Source organism: Anser brachyrhynchus, assembly GCF_964034855.1.
Source record: "Anser brachyrhynchus genome assembly, chromosome: 1".
NCBI lineage: Eukaryota > Metazoa > Chordata > Aves > Anseriformes > Anatidae > Anser > Anser brachyrhynchus.
This window is the reverse complement of record NC_137694.1, coordinates 149229818-149244711: the sequence shown is the minus strand read 5'-3', so window position 1 is coordinate 149244711 and position 14894 is coordinate 149229818.

Genomic DNA, 14894 nt, shown 5'->3' with positions numbered 1-14894 from the left:
ATGCTACATTGTATATTCTGTGTAATCATAACAAAATTTTAACATTATCTGTAAGCACAAGATGTGGTTGTGATTAGAAACTTTAATTACTTCAAGTTTTTGGCCCAATTTCTCCCCTCCTTCTCTTTACTCAGCAGCAGATTGCAAATACTCCAGCAAATGAAGACTCAAGTTATATATTTCTTCTTAAAAACAATGTTTTTATGGATATTTTTGTCTTTCTTTTAAGAAAAAGGATCTGTAGCAGATCTGCTACTGAAGGTGATTCCCCTTGTAGCCTTTCCCCCAGACTTCATTCAAATCTTTTCCACTTTGAACCCTAAACCTGTTTGTAGTGACTTTTCTGCTATAGTTTCTAAAGATTCTAAAGTTTCTAAAGATTGCGTGGTGTGGATGGTTGATGCGACTGTGGATGTAGAGGTAGGTATCTGGTGCCTGAAAGACAGGCATACTGTCTTGGGAATTGCTGTAAACCACCTGCACTGATTTTCAGGGTAGACACAAGAGAGGATTTCTATCTGCACATTGGTCCAGTGTTCAGAAAACAATCTAGCTTTCTAATTTACTAGCTTGCTAGCTTGCTAGAAAACTGACTCCTGAGAATCAGTTAGTGATGGTTCATGTATCTTAAATTGGCACTGCACTGTGGAGCACAGCCATAACCTTAAGAGCCTTTAAAGGATGAGTGGTTATTACTGATCTATAAAACATTATTGCATAGCAATTTATTCCACAAAAACAAAATGATACAAGGAGAAACTGTATTCATTACATAAACAGCACACTTCAACAAACAAGATTGACGTTCTATAAGCAGCACACGTGTAGGAATAAGAACTTTATAAAACAAATAATGAAAGGAACAAACTGTTACAGTCTGATGTAATTTCAGTAATTTTGTAATTGAGAATTTCCACCCACTATCCGTGAAAGGGAAAGTACACATAGTCCTGCACACCCATTATGTATTTACTTCTCTGATAGTGGCAAACACGTTAGCTGTTGAAATAATGGCTTTGGTTCCTTTTCATTATTCCATGACCCTTCATCGAGGTGTCAGTACTTCTTAAAGTTAGGAAGTGGAAAAAAATTATTTTGATAAGTGATATCATTCCTAATTGAAAGAAATAAGTTTTTTACCAAACCAAGACCAGCTATTTAGATTTTTTTTTTATTTTTTTATTTTTTTTTCTGCAGCAAGATAAAATAAGCTTATTGGGAGTAAAGCTGTATGATAGCTTACAGTTGATTCTTTTCAGACAGCAGTAATGGAAACTGTCTTTTTGAATATAATTACATGTGTGAACAATCATTGAGATCTGCCAAAGTTTTCACTGCTGTGAAGTTAATATTTCATCTTTTAAAACATTTATTTATAGATCCAGATCAGTTACATGGAGAACAGCAACAGCTATGGCCTCAGTTATAAATGTTTGTACTAATTGGTAGAAAAGTGTACACATACATGTATACAAAGACACATATCAGTATTCCAGACACACACCAGAGATGTCTGCACTGCTAAAAGTAAAATCAAACTCATATTTTCCATTTCCATTTTTGAACCTACCTTTCTGTTTTGCTGCAAATTGTACTGACTTACTAGGTTTAGACACTGCTTATCATTCAAGCTTAGGTTATTCATACAAACCAAGCTCGAACACCAGATATTGAAAGGTCAATTTTTGGCACTGTGCTTCTGGAAAGATGTGAACCAGTTGGAAAGAATCTGGAGGAAAGCACAGAAATGAGCAGAGGTCCAGAAAACATAACCCATGAGAAAAGATGAAGGTATTGAGGTTGTTTAGTCTAGAGAAGAGCAGACCGAGGGGAAAAAATTTAATACTTTTCAAATATCTGAAAAGCAGCTATACTTATCTATTTTCCAAGCTGATGACTGATAAAGCAGAGGGAATGGTCTTACACTGTGGGGAGAGAGAGACAGATGAAACACCAGGAAACACACTGCAATGGTATAGCCAGAGAAACACTGGAAGAGCGCTGGAAATCTCAGTCATCTGGAGATTTTAAAAGGCAGGTTAGAAAAACTAAAAGCCAAGAGTAGAGTTGGGGAGCGGGGAGCAGAGTGAGAGGGTTGAACTAGAGACAATTTTGACGGTCTTTTGAAAGCACGTTTTTTCTGGATTATATGATTTCACATCCTGGGCCATTCTAGTAGGGTACCAGTAGAATGGGTACCCTTCACTACCCTCTTATGAGTTCACAGCAATGGACAGATCTTTTCCAGATCAGGAAGCAGCAGTGGAAAAGGTTACCACCTCACGTTGTTGCATACAGCAGGAGCATGCCATCTATTCATTCTGTTTTTCCAGACAGCTACCAGAGTGTGGATGATTCAAAGCCATGTCAGTCAAAATAACTAGATCAGCAAAAACCTATTTGAAGTGTGTATGCTACCCTGGCTGTATCTTTTGACTGGACAGCTTCAGCCAGTAGGTCTCTAGCAAGATCAGCGACAAGTACTGGGTGAGGCTGGGCTAATGGGTTGAGCTTGTTTTCTTCTCCCCACTTAAAACTGTGTGAACATTGGTCTGACCATAATTGCCCTGCTAATCTTGCTGCTTTCCCTCCTGCCATCCTTATTTCTGAAAACAAATCTCTTTACCATTTCCTCATATCCAATTCATTTTTAGATAATTTTTGCTCTGTCAGAAAAAACTTATGTGTCATGGGTTGTAACTCTGACATATTTTACTAAACATAAAGTTAATATATGTTAGAATAAGTTACAGTCAGGGCAAGACAGAGAGGAGTTGGAGGCTGTAGTCCACAGAAAGAAATGGACAAGGTAGATAATGTTTTACTCTTGTTTTAAATATCACACTCATTTTGATGTATTGCCTTTCTGGCAAACCAGGTCCATTTTTTCAGGAACTGCCAGCATGAAGCTGATAATGCATTACATGGTGCAAAATCAGTCCAAGAAGTTATAGAGGTAACCGTCAAGGCCTCCTCTGCATAACAGCCTGTTAATATTTAGAGGGTAACTCGGACATTTCAGCTCTTCGCTAGCTGAAACTCAGGACACAACTCCAGATTCTGGGGAAGAAAACAAAACCTACTAAGAGACTGATTAAATGTTGCTTCTCAGAGGCTTGCACTGAGACTCAAAGGGGATGAGAGGCTGTGTACTTTGCTTTTTGGTGCCTGGATTTGAGTTGGATCAGTAGGCCTGAGCCAGGTGCTTGGCCCCACTGTTTGGTGCGTGGGGAGAGGAAAGCGCCTTGGAGCAGAGGGAGATGTGAAGGCCCATGAGCAGATCAGCAAACCACCCCAGCCAACCACTGGAACACATGATGGGCAGAGGCACCCTGAAAATCCCCATTTCTCCCCCCAAGCCTGTCCTAGCCACTGCATTAAGTTTGGGATGCTGTGAGGTTCCTTCAGGATCTTCTTGAATGGAGCTTCCATGAGACAGGAGGTGAAAACGAGAGGCCAGGCCAGGGAAGGATGCTCACCTCAGTGAGTGAGGACATCTGGGGTCTAAACTAAGTCTTACAGCTATGATATGTACCAGCAGGCTGACAGATGCCCCTCTCACAGGTGAACGTGTAAATTGTTCTCCTTCCTTTCTGGTGCCTCCAAGTGACTCTGTAGTTTCTATACCCCTGTGGGCTGATTTTAGTTACAGATGGAGAGTGCCTTCAGCCTTGTGTCTACTACATCCCAGAGCTATCCCCTACCTGTGGAGTCTCTGGTCAGGCAGAGGAGACTGATGCCATCACCTTCACTTCCTCTAGCTACGCCTGTGAGGGAAGAGTCCACCCCTGTGCTAGTTTTGAAAGAAAGATAAGGAAAATATTCAGGACCATGAACCTTGTAGGAGGCAACTGAACAAGACACATGCACCCCAGAGTATAAAAGAAAAGCCTTCGCTGTGTCCGTGCTCAGTATGCTAACTGTTGTAGGTCTGATTGTGGGATATGCGCACTTTCCTGAAGAAGAGACCATCCTTGACTTTGAGGTGCAAATGCTACTGGCACTGAAAGATTTGGCATTGCGATGTGCTCATGGTTGTAGGATCACCAGCACTGGCCTCTTCAGAGACAGCAATATTTTACTGGACTGGAGGAAGATGATAGGAAAGATTCTGAATACATCATATCTTAGTTAATATCTGTGTCTTTTTTGAGAGAGAGGCAAGCTGTGTTCTTCCCAGAGACAGTCTTTTTATTACATGGATACTTTGCTAGGGTCCTCATGAAACTGGACATGTTTACCAATACATTGTGTAAATCCTGAGACTGCTAAACCTGTGTCCATGACTGCTAAAAGCTTAAAATAAACCCCAAACTTTCTTCCATTTTTTGGAGACCTTGCATCCATCTGCCATATCTCTTGCCCTACCTTGCATTTCTGGACCCTCTAAAATTCCCAGGGGTGTATAAGCATGACTCACACAAACTCCATCTGCTCTGTAATCCATGTTGGGCATAACAACCTTATATCACTGCCATGAAGCCAAAGGGCTTCCTTCAAATGAAACATACTTTTTGGGTAGGTATAATGTCATCTTAAAGGGATACTCATATCTGAAGATTTTATTGCACTTACATATAACTGGAAAATGAAGAGAGCTATAAACATTTGTAGCATTTTTTAAAAAATCAGCAATGCAATGGAGGATGAAATTATATTCCAAAGACTTGAACATTTTACAAGAGTTCCTCAAGATTTCAGATTGTCACACAACTTAGCATGACCCTGTTCATTCTTAAATTACAGATTTAAAGTTGCCCTTGTTCTTCGTGATATTTGCAATTGCTTATTTTACAAAGATAGAATGTAGTTTTTGCAACAGACACTGTACCAATCTGTAAGTTCTCAATTTACAGATTTACTCACGCTAATCTTATGAAATTTTACAAGATAGTTAAAATTATGTTCATAGTTTCTTTTAAATAGATCCTTCTATCTGTTAACAGTTCTGGAAACACTTATTGACAAGATAAGACTTAGAAATCAACAGCAAAGTGTGCATAGCAGGGGAAATCAGTTAACACTTATTAAGTAGGACATTATTTTGCATGGGTACTGGTCAAAATAGAAAGACATTTACCAGAGCAAAACACACTATCTAGAAATACAACTCTGCCTAAAACATTTCAGCAACACTGCCAAGGAGTAAGTGACTTCAGGAAATGAGAAGTAACTCTGGTTTTGCTCAGGAAAGCAAGCTCCTTTTCTTGAAAGAGTTTCATAACCCTTCACTTGAATATAAATTGCAAGTAGCAAGACACTTCTAAGAGTTGAGAGGCATGCTTGTATGATGAGCAGCCTCCTCCCAGCTGCAGTTTTTGGAGTGGGGGGGTAGGGGTGGGGAAAGACAGTAGCAGCAGTCTTCTTAGGGTCTCCATTCACACTTCAAACGAGACATATATGGGAAATAGAATAACGCTGGTGCTGTTCCAAATGTATATTAGAAAGCACCAAAGTGGATATAATTTATCCCTATGGTATCCAGATGCCATGGAAACCCACCTCATGTAAGCCAGGATGTTTCTTTTATGATTTAAATACCATTTCTTCTGGTCCATGTGAAACATATGAATACCACCAAGGGAGAATTCGCATATAAACTACCAAATGCTTCTTAACAATTTCAAACCTTCCAAAGTGACAGTAAGATCATTTGTATGATCCCTGTGTACATTTTCAATCCTTTAGTTGCTTCAAGAAGAAGCAGAAAACCCTTTAATGTAAATCCTTATGTAAAGCTCTGACTATGACATTTTAGGATGAATGCTCGTCACAAAACCAAACTGCATTGTACTCCCACTGCATAAAGAAGTGACCAGCACAGAGTCCTTAGATCATGCAGACCTAATGAAGACACTGTTTCCTTACGGAGTGACTAAATAGAAGGCCTTAAAAGTTCTTAAGATGCTGCTTAATGGTTCAAACAACCTTTTGTCATCCCTTTTTGTGTCATGGCTCTCCACCTCTGAAGGCTCCCAGTTGTGAGAAAGGGAAGTAGGTAAGTCCTATGCTAAAGAGGAGCAAGATGGCTGTGCTGTTGGAAATCTAACTTTAGTAGCAAAGTTGCATCTAAATTTTGTAGGAAAGGAAGAGGCTGCATGGCAAACTCTGAATTGTTTGTAATATCAGGACTAGCTGAAACTAGTTCAGCTTTTTTGTATTTTTTTCAGAGGCAAATAACCAAAGTGACAAGAAGTGTCTGAACTCTCCCATGTAGTTTCTGATACTGCCGAAGATTGATGTTATCTCTATCACTTATCATCCTCCAGCTATACCCTTCAGTCCTTCACAAATCTGAAATAAATCCTACTGCACTAAAGCTTTACAAACTCCTGTCCCTAAAAGTGTTTCTTGTTAGTAGACAACCAGTCCTTGCTGTCTCTGCCTTCCTGTGCTGTCAGTAACTTTCACTTGTACTACCTGTGTCTTCCTGTCTCAGTGCTGCAACACTTGCAGTCATAATGATTCTCCTCTTCTGCTATCTGCAATAACTGCATCGATGACAACAATTTGTGTGTGTATAAATATGTGGGGAAAAAGAGAGTGCCATGCTTAATGCCCTGAAGGACTTTGACAATGACAACTACATATCTATTCTCTTTGAGGTTGGCCAATAGTTATTGGTAAGGTCCAGGAATGAACTGCTTCTGTCGGCGTGTTGGGAGCTATAGTCTTCAGCAAATTTTATTCATTTATAAATTCTAAATAGAGTTTATTCATTAATATTGTTAAAATATTTCATTACAATTTTCTTTAACATAAATATTTTCTTTAAGTTCTGAGGCCAATGCTCCTTATAGCCTACCATGCATTCTATGCCTACAAAGGCTGTTTTGGTAAAGTCACTTTTCCTTCCTCTTACTGCTTCATTCCCCTGTTGCTAAAGGGCTCAGGCAGAGGAGCACTGGAGCAGGCTACCAGGCTAGCCTTGGATGTGACCACCACTAAGCACCTGCATAAAGACGGTCAGCAGAGCAGAATGTGTGCCCACACCTCGGCTGTTCCAGTTCACACTTAAGCTGCTGACAACAGTGGATTTGTGTTAAGATGCCTAAGTGCAAAGCTGTATGTCTTTCTGTCTGGCTTCTTCTGTGACAGTGATGGTGACCACCAGAAGAAGAAAAAGTGGCTACAGAACAGGGGAGACCCATAACATCTTCGGTTGCTACAGATGTTGGCTAGTGCCTGTGATCATCTGCCCAATGACCTGCAGTCAGAGCTATCACCGCAGGTTGTACAGATGTATCTGAACACCCTTTGAAGTAGCTGCCTTGGATACAGCCTGACAAACAGCTGAGACAGCACAGAGTCCAGTGTGGGCTGTTTCCAGTTATTTATTCAGCTTCTCAGGTGGTTTGCATAACCCAGGCTGAGTTGTGCTGCCATAGCTACGCAGTAACAGCACTCCTGCTAGTTTAAAGTTAGGCTGGGTTTATGTGCAGGAGCACCAGCCATGGCTCCAGACAAACAGCACAGTTCTGCCCTTATTTGTTAGTACAGTGGGGTTTCAATTCCCCATTGGGATCTTCAGGCACTGCTGCAATAGAAATGATAATGAATCATTAATAACTTCTGCTGAATCATTTGAAAACTGTTCACTGTGCAGTGGATGTTTATTTATTAGTACAGAATAGGTGATGCAACAAAAGATGGCAAACAAAATGAGCTGTGGGCTGTTTTGCTCCAATTCATTGTACATTTTCTTCTGGGGATAATTATGTCTTAGAATGAAAGCAAATTGTGTGCATTTGTGGTTGGAAAGATTCCCCTTGCCTCTGAATATCTTCTCAAAGTGCCTTTGTTTATTAGTTCTGGTAATGCTTTACTATTAATGTACTAATGATAAAATGCCTGGAGAGGAGTGTGTGTGTTTCTTTCTTTTTTTTTCCTTTTTTTTTTTTTTCTCCAAAATAGAGTTATGAGATGTCAGAACTGGGTATATCTTGTCCTTCTGTTAGTATTTCATGTTCTTTTGGCATAAATTCATGCCAGCCTCCACCTTTGGATCCAGAACAGCTAGATGGAGCTCTTTCCTCTCTAATTAACAGGAAACTGTCTTAAAGAACTAATTCAAAATCTTTGGCCTAGTCCTAACAATAAAAATATTCTTATCTTTTAAATAAGATAACTCTGAGTAAGAGCTATATAGGAAGGTTTTGCAAGATCCGACCCAATGGCTTAAGCTTGAAAGATACTAATGCTGTACACATGAACAGAGCTAGCTGGATTATTGACAAAAAAGACAGCATGAAAGAGAATGAGGTATAACTTGAAGATTTCCTGTCAAGTCGTATCTTTGTACTTTATATACATATATATGAAAAAAGATTGTATTAGGTGTCATATAAAGGTCTCTCTTTGTCTCTGAGTCAATGAATCTAGACAGATGTCAACTGCAATGGTCAGTGAAAACAGCTGAGATGCTGCTTGTAAATAGCTGTGTTGAAACAAGCCAGGTAGTAGTCCTGTGATCTTGAACAGCATTGCAAAGGCACAACTAAACATTGTCCTGAAAACACACAAAACAAGGCTGCAGTCCCAGATATTCATGCTAGTTACTCTTGCTAAGTTAGGAAAATCTGTCCTAGTATGGAAGCTTAGGGTAACCATCATTTCCTGTCCTGTCTGATACACATAAATACACATCTGTCAACCCTCAGAAAATGAAATTAAATGAAAATGGAGAACCATTTGCCTTAAAAATATGCACAGTAAATAAATGCATCATTTATATAAGTTTAATTAGATATTACATTTTGGAAGACTAAAGATAACTAATAAAGATATAAGGATGCTTATTCTTTGTTGGCCTTTGCAATACATATACTTATGCTGGGATTGCACGAAAACCTCTTAGAATCAGTGGAAGTGTTTGCCACTGATTTGGAAATAAACTAAATCACATAATTGCTTTCCCAAACCACTCACCAAACTCCATTCTCAAAAGCTTTTCTTCTGTTGATCAGTGAAAGTTTCCGCTTGCATGCAGAGGCAAAACTGAGCTGTCTGCTTCTTCTTTGGTCTCCTCATCATAGTCTATCAACAACATAAACTAGCAGTGAGGCACTCAAACATCAGCCCAGCTTAAGAGCACAGGCTTTTTCCAGAGACTACAACAACCTCCTGCTAGTTCTTCTATCTAAGGCCTGGAGCCTTTCTTCCTAGCTGAAGTGTGGTGGGCATATTTGCTTCCATTAAGTACCTCCTTTTCCATGGTCCAGGATGTAGTACTCCAAAGCAGAGCCTGTGATTTTCTCAGCTGTATATGGCACTGTGGGCCTGAAAGAGTCTGCCTGAGCTGCAGAACTCAGTCTTGTGATGCTACAGACAGCCACAATATCTAGCCTGCTTTGCCTGGGTAGCCTCCAGCTAACAACAGTTGCTGGTTGTTGCCACAGCTCCTACTGGACAGCTGTTCCCGGATCTCACTGTGCTGAAGATTAGAAATCTTCCTCTAGCCTCCGGGTATAATTTATTAATAGCCAGTTTGTACCTATCTGTTCTTGTACAAACATACCTGAAAGATTAAATACCTCTTCTCACTCCATGCTGCTAATGGATGGAAAATGGTGGCTCCAGCAGCTATTCTAGGACAATCAGAGTGAACTGTTTCTTACACTCCTGCTTTTCTGTCTGCCGTGACTACTTGTCCAGGCTTGATTGGTGTTGAATTGAGACTATTGGGACTGCATCACCATTGGAATGACAGGTATGAAGTTCCCCGCTGCAGAGAAACACCAGCAAAATTCTCTCCTGTAAGCAGGTGTCAGGACCTTATCACCCTTACATGAAACTTTGGAAGCTGGCATCTGAATTCAGAATAGCATCAGTAGCCCTGTGGAGCCTTACAAACTTCAGAGCCTACTCTGTGGCTAATCAGTGTGAGATGGGCAAGTCCATCATAGGCCAATACAGTGAAGCTCTCCAAGATCATCTTCCACACCTACTTCCTTCATATGGTGCAAATAGGTGACATTAGCAAAGTCATTCAGACCTTTACACTTCGAGGGCTGCAGATCTGTGTGTGGGGTGGAGGAGCAGGGTAGTGCCCTTCTTTCTCATCCACTTCCTGGCAGCTATGACCACATAACATGAAAGGGCTACCACCACTTGCTGTCCAGACCCAAGACAGGACAAGGTGCCTTGACAGATTTCACCAAAAGGACTCAGGATACTCCTGCCTTATTGTCTCTTATTCCTTCTTTACAAATTTTAGGAAAAATCTCACGTGTCTTCTGCACCTAGACTTCTGCCAGAAATGCTCAATTCACAGACAGACCAAGCCCTTCTGGCCTCACAAGCAGCCCATGTTCCTTGCCCCAGTGGGACTTAAAGCTAGACCTCTTCAGTCCCAGAAGAAGCTCTCCCACACATGAAGCACTTAGAGTCTTAGATCAAGGTGAAATACCCATAGCCAAGCAGAAAATTGTTAGCATAGGCAACTTCATCTCCTGAGAAGGCTGACAGGCCCCATCGCTTTTAAGGTGAACAGGGTAAGGGGTGGGAGGGCCTACGTGGCCGAGAACTGCTTAGGAGCAAGGGCAGAGGTAGAGAGGTGGGGAAGGGATGCAGGGGATGGGGAGGAAGACTCAGCCAGAGGCACAAACATCCTCCTGGGGAAGTGCACACTGTTGTCCCCGCCGTAACACAACTCACTGGGGTAACGGTGGTAGAAGCTGGCTAACATGGCCTAGTCAAAAGGCTGACACAATGCTTGTAACAGTGCCTGTCTAAGAGAGGAGAGCTGTCACCATGCTGCCCAGAGTTTGCTCTCTCTCCACCATTGATGGTGTGGAGGTCTCTCTTCAGGTCCCTTCCTCCTCCAGCTCTTTCATGTTGCAGGAACCTGGCCTTGAAGCTCTGAAAGGAGGTGGAGGAGCTGCTGTTCCTGCTACTTCTCCTGCTCCTGAGCTACTGGTCCTTTTAAGCATCCTGAATAGTCCTTGCAACACCAGCTCAGAACTCTACCTTCTCCTTTCTCAGAGCTCACTTCAGCCTGAGGAACTGCATGGGATGCCTCTTTAGCTTCTTGCTTTTGGGATGTGAGGGCAGAAGAAGAACAAAGCAACCTCTGTGCCTCATCTTCATGAGACAGCTCTTGGAGGAAGAGGAAGTAATTTTGTCAGTCCCTCTGTGCCTGTGAGGGTACGGTACCCTGTTCTGCTGGCTGTGGTCATCCTCTCCACTGTTCCCAAGCTGTCAAGAGGATAGCTTTCTGGAAAACTGGAACAGACCCACTTCTTATCTGACAGACTCATCTGAGAGGCAATGAAGACCAGGTCTGACTAGACAGCCAGGTATTCATTAATTATCTCTACACCGTGTCCAGCACTTTGACAGAGGAGACAATGTCTCCTGTATATAAACTTGTCCAAGATGCTCCTCCTGCCAGAGGCAGATTAAATTTTTGATTGCAGTGAAGGTATCCCCTCAGGATTTGTCACAAATCTGTTTGATGCCTTGCTATATCTGTCAGAATGAGGAATGGTTTGGGGCTGTGTATCGTAGAGCTGTGCAAGGCCTGCTGGGTGCTCTCTTCAGTAACCAAACACCTGGAGCTGCTGCTGGTGCCAACATTTGTCCACTTTCCTATGTCTCTCCAGGCCATAAGACACCATGCTGTGGACTCTATTAGAAGTGATGGTGTGTCTGCAGATATGAAGAACCCTTGTCTCTCTCCATTTCTCTTCCAGGAATACAATACCCACACTTTATTCTCTATTCCCAGGCTGTCTGTTCATACAAGGAACAAAAATCTATCTCTGCCCTAGATGCTCTCTCCCTGGGACCACATTTTCTCCAAAAGGTTATCATTTTGTGCCATAAGGGATCTCTATGAAATGACAGGCATGGCCATGGGAAGTCCTGAAAGGAGGAGGGCATCTATGACAGTGGGGAAGCATGAAGCGTCTTTACCAGTGTGAGAAAGTGAAAGAAAGACAGAGGGGTGTGGTAGCTAGCTTCTACCCCAGTAGAAGCCTTGTAAATACATGGAAACCCTTTAGCATATACTTTTCAGCCTCGTGGATGAGGTCAGGAATGGGAGAAATAAGTGTTATTGTGCATGGTGCCATTACTACATCTTCAGATGATAATTCAGTGCACATGGGAAGGGACCGTGTGAATGTGTCTGTCTGTCTACAAAAGGCTAAGAGGGATGAATCACCATGGTGTGCTGCACTTCCAGCTTGCCTGGATGCCTGGACTTGAGGTAGGTGCTCTTATTGGGTGGGACTGGATGAATGGTTTTGGATGTAGACGGTTGCTACACGAAGGAATTCTCTGACAGCTAATTATTCTTGGACAATAGCTTGTATAAGTGAATAAACCAGCAGTATGCTAAACCACAGCTTTAAATATACAGCTGTAATTCTGCTAGAGGTTCACTCCTTCTCCTCCCAACCTAGAAACATGAATAGGAAACTCTATCCTTACCCATTCTACAATTAGCATGGATGGAGATTGAGTGTTACAAGTCATGTTGGGAGTGGCCAAAGCAGAAGCCGCTCAAAATGCACACATATATCATCTGTGTGGGTCTAGGAATGGGATCTGTAGGTCACCACTGGCTTGGTGGTCCCATGACCCAGGGAATGGAGAGTTTCAATTAAGCTGACAACTTTATGGTGGGCTCCCAACCACAGAATTCCTCAAGCTGTCTGTACTGGACACACGTCTTCTGTTGTCCCCACAATGTGATTACTGTCTTCAGAAATATTCCCTTCTGTTTCTGAATGTCATATAATGTTTCCAGCAATCTGCTGATAGTGACCACTGTGTTATTTAACTGCCCGAGAAGTTTTTAGTCTTTTCATCTCATGATTTTATGAATGGTGTAATTTCCTCAGTCTCTGTAAATCTTTTAGGAGAACATACAGCTAGCTGACACTTTGACAGACAAGACAAAGGCTGCAAGTTGGAAAAAAAAATGAGAGGTTCTGCTAGGCAGGAACAGAGACAAGGCTGGATAAGTAACCAAGTGAAAGAGTAACAAATTTAGAGGAGACTTCAGAAGATGAAGGGGCATTTCCAAAAACAGATGAGGCACAGCAATCGATAAATAGAAAGGCAAAGATGGCACTTGTTTCTTTGCATGGCAGGAGAGACAGTTTTGGGTGTTGTGGGATCTGTGGAAGTGTCAAGAGCCTCCTTGTAGCATAGATATTTTACACAACACCTGGTGGTGATGTGGCCCACATGGAGGTTCAAAACCCACAGTCTCCATGGAGCACCAGAGCACTTCTGAAGTGGATATTTCTTTTCATTCTTCCCCAAGCAGAACCTAACTTATGCACACCAGAATCACTCTGCCAGCTGAACCAAGACACCAGAACAGAGGCAAACAGGGGAGTCTCTTCAGAACTTCATGACTGCTTCAAGCCACAGTGTCTATGTAGACCTTACCTCACACCCTTCTCAGCCTTCAGAGGCTGAGGTGAAACAAGCTAAGATTTTCATGTTGGTGTCCTGAAATGTGCCTCTATAGTTGGTATAATACCTACAGGATCTAGTCTGCACATCAACTTTCTCTTCTAGGGAATTTATGTGTAGGGAAGCTTTTCTGCATCTGACCCACCCCAAGGTAAATTTGGTATCTGGACCTGGGAACTTGGAGGCATCTCTGGGCTGGCAATAGGGACATGGCTTGATGGCTGCCTCCACTGAACCTGCCATGTTGCATGGCAGTTGGATGCCTCCTACAGTGTCCAAAAAGAACAAGGTTCCTAGTGAACATGCCTCCTTAGATATATGTAGAGAGTACCTTTATTATTATTATTATTATTTTTCATTTGGCAGTATATGATTCAAGAAGATGGCCCCCAGAAATCCTACAGTATTGAAAAGATTGAAAAAAAACACTAAGTAATCTGGGAAAATAAACTTACCCCACTAGATCTATGTGCTTTTTCCACTTCTTTCCTAAAATGGTGCATTTGGAACCAAAAACAATGGAAAAAGTAGACTGGAATTTTTTATTCCACTGAAGCGTAACAAAGGGCTGTGGTTTAAGCCACATCTGTTTACTCTCTTTAGGAGATAATGTGCACAATCTTTACATATAATAACATATATTTTAAAAACAAATATTTGACATAGAATTATTATTATTAAAAATGAAATGAAAATTTCCCAATAGAGAGTCTGGCATTTTCCCTTCACTACTATGTATGTTCCGGTTGGATAAGCATCAATGAATCATCACAAGGCATTTGCCTGAGGTTCGGCTGTATGATCACATCTAAATCTGTTCCTCACAACCTGAGGGATTAGCAGGAACATAAATTAGGAGTTTCATCTACTTGAACCATTAAGAACAAATATTCAAGCTTTATGTATCTTTTCACACTTATTGTGTGAGGATAATCAATATGGGATTTTTGTCTTGTTTTGCTCTTTTGATGTATTGCTTTGGAAACAAGATACTCTAATATTTCAAGATGAATCATTGTTAAGATTCTGCAGACTACCAGGCACCAAAAATCTCCTGAAATACCTGACAAAAAGTATTTACAATCAGACATGCTTAATCCTAAATCAATCATCAACCTCCATTTCTATATAGGCTAGGAGAATCTTCAAGCTAACACGAAGGTGACAGGAAGCCAGATTGCCAGATATTTGGGTAAAGTAAAATGGGATTAACCGGGCCTGATAGATGTTCTGCAAAACAAGGAAGAGTAAATGCCAGTTTGGAGTTCAGAACAGCAGGTGAGAAATAATATTGCAGACTGCCTCTGCTTTGTCCTATTAATAGCAGGACCTCAGGAGGATAGTCCCTCTATCGCCATTGGCTTTGCAGAAAGCTGCCATCAGAGTCCAGCTACACACACTCTGCAGCGAACAAGGCTCAGGGACTCCACCTGGAACACAAGGAAGTCATTTCTGGCATGCAG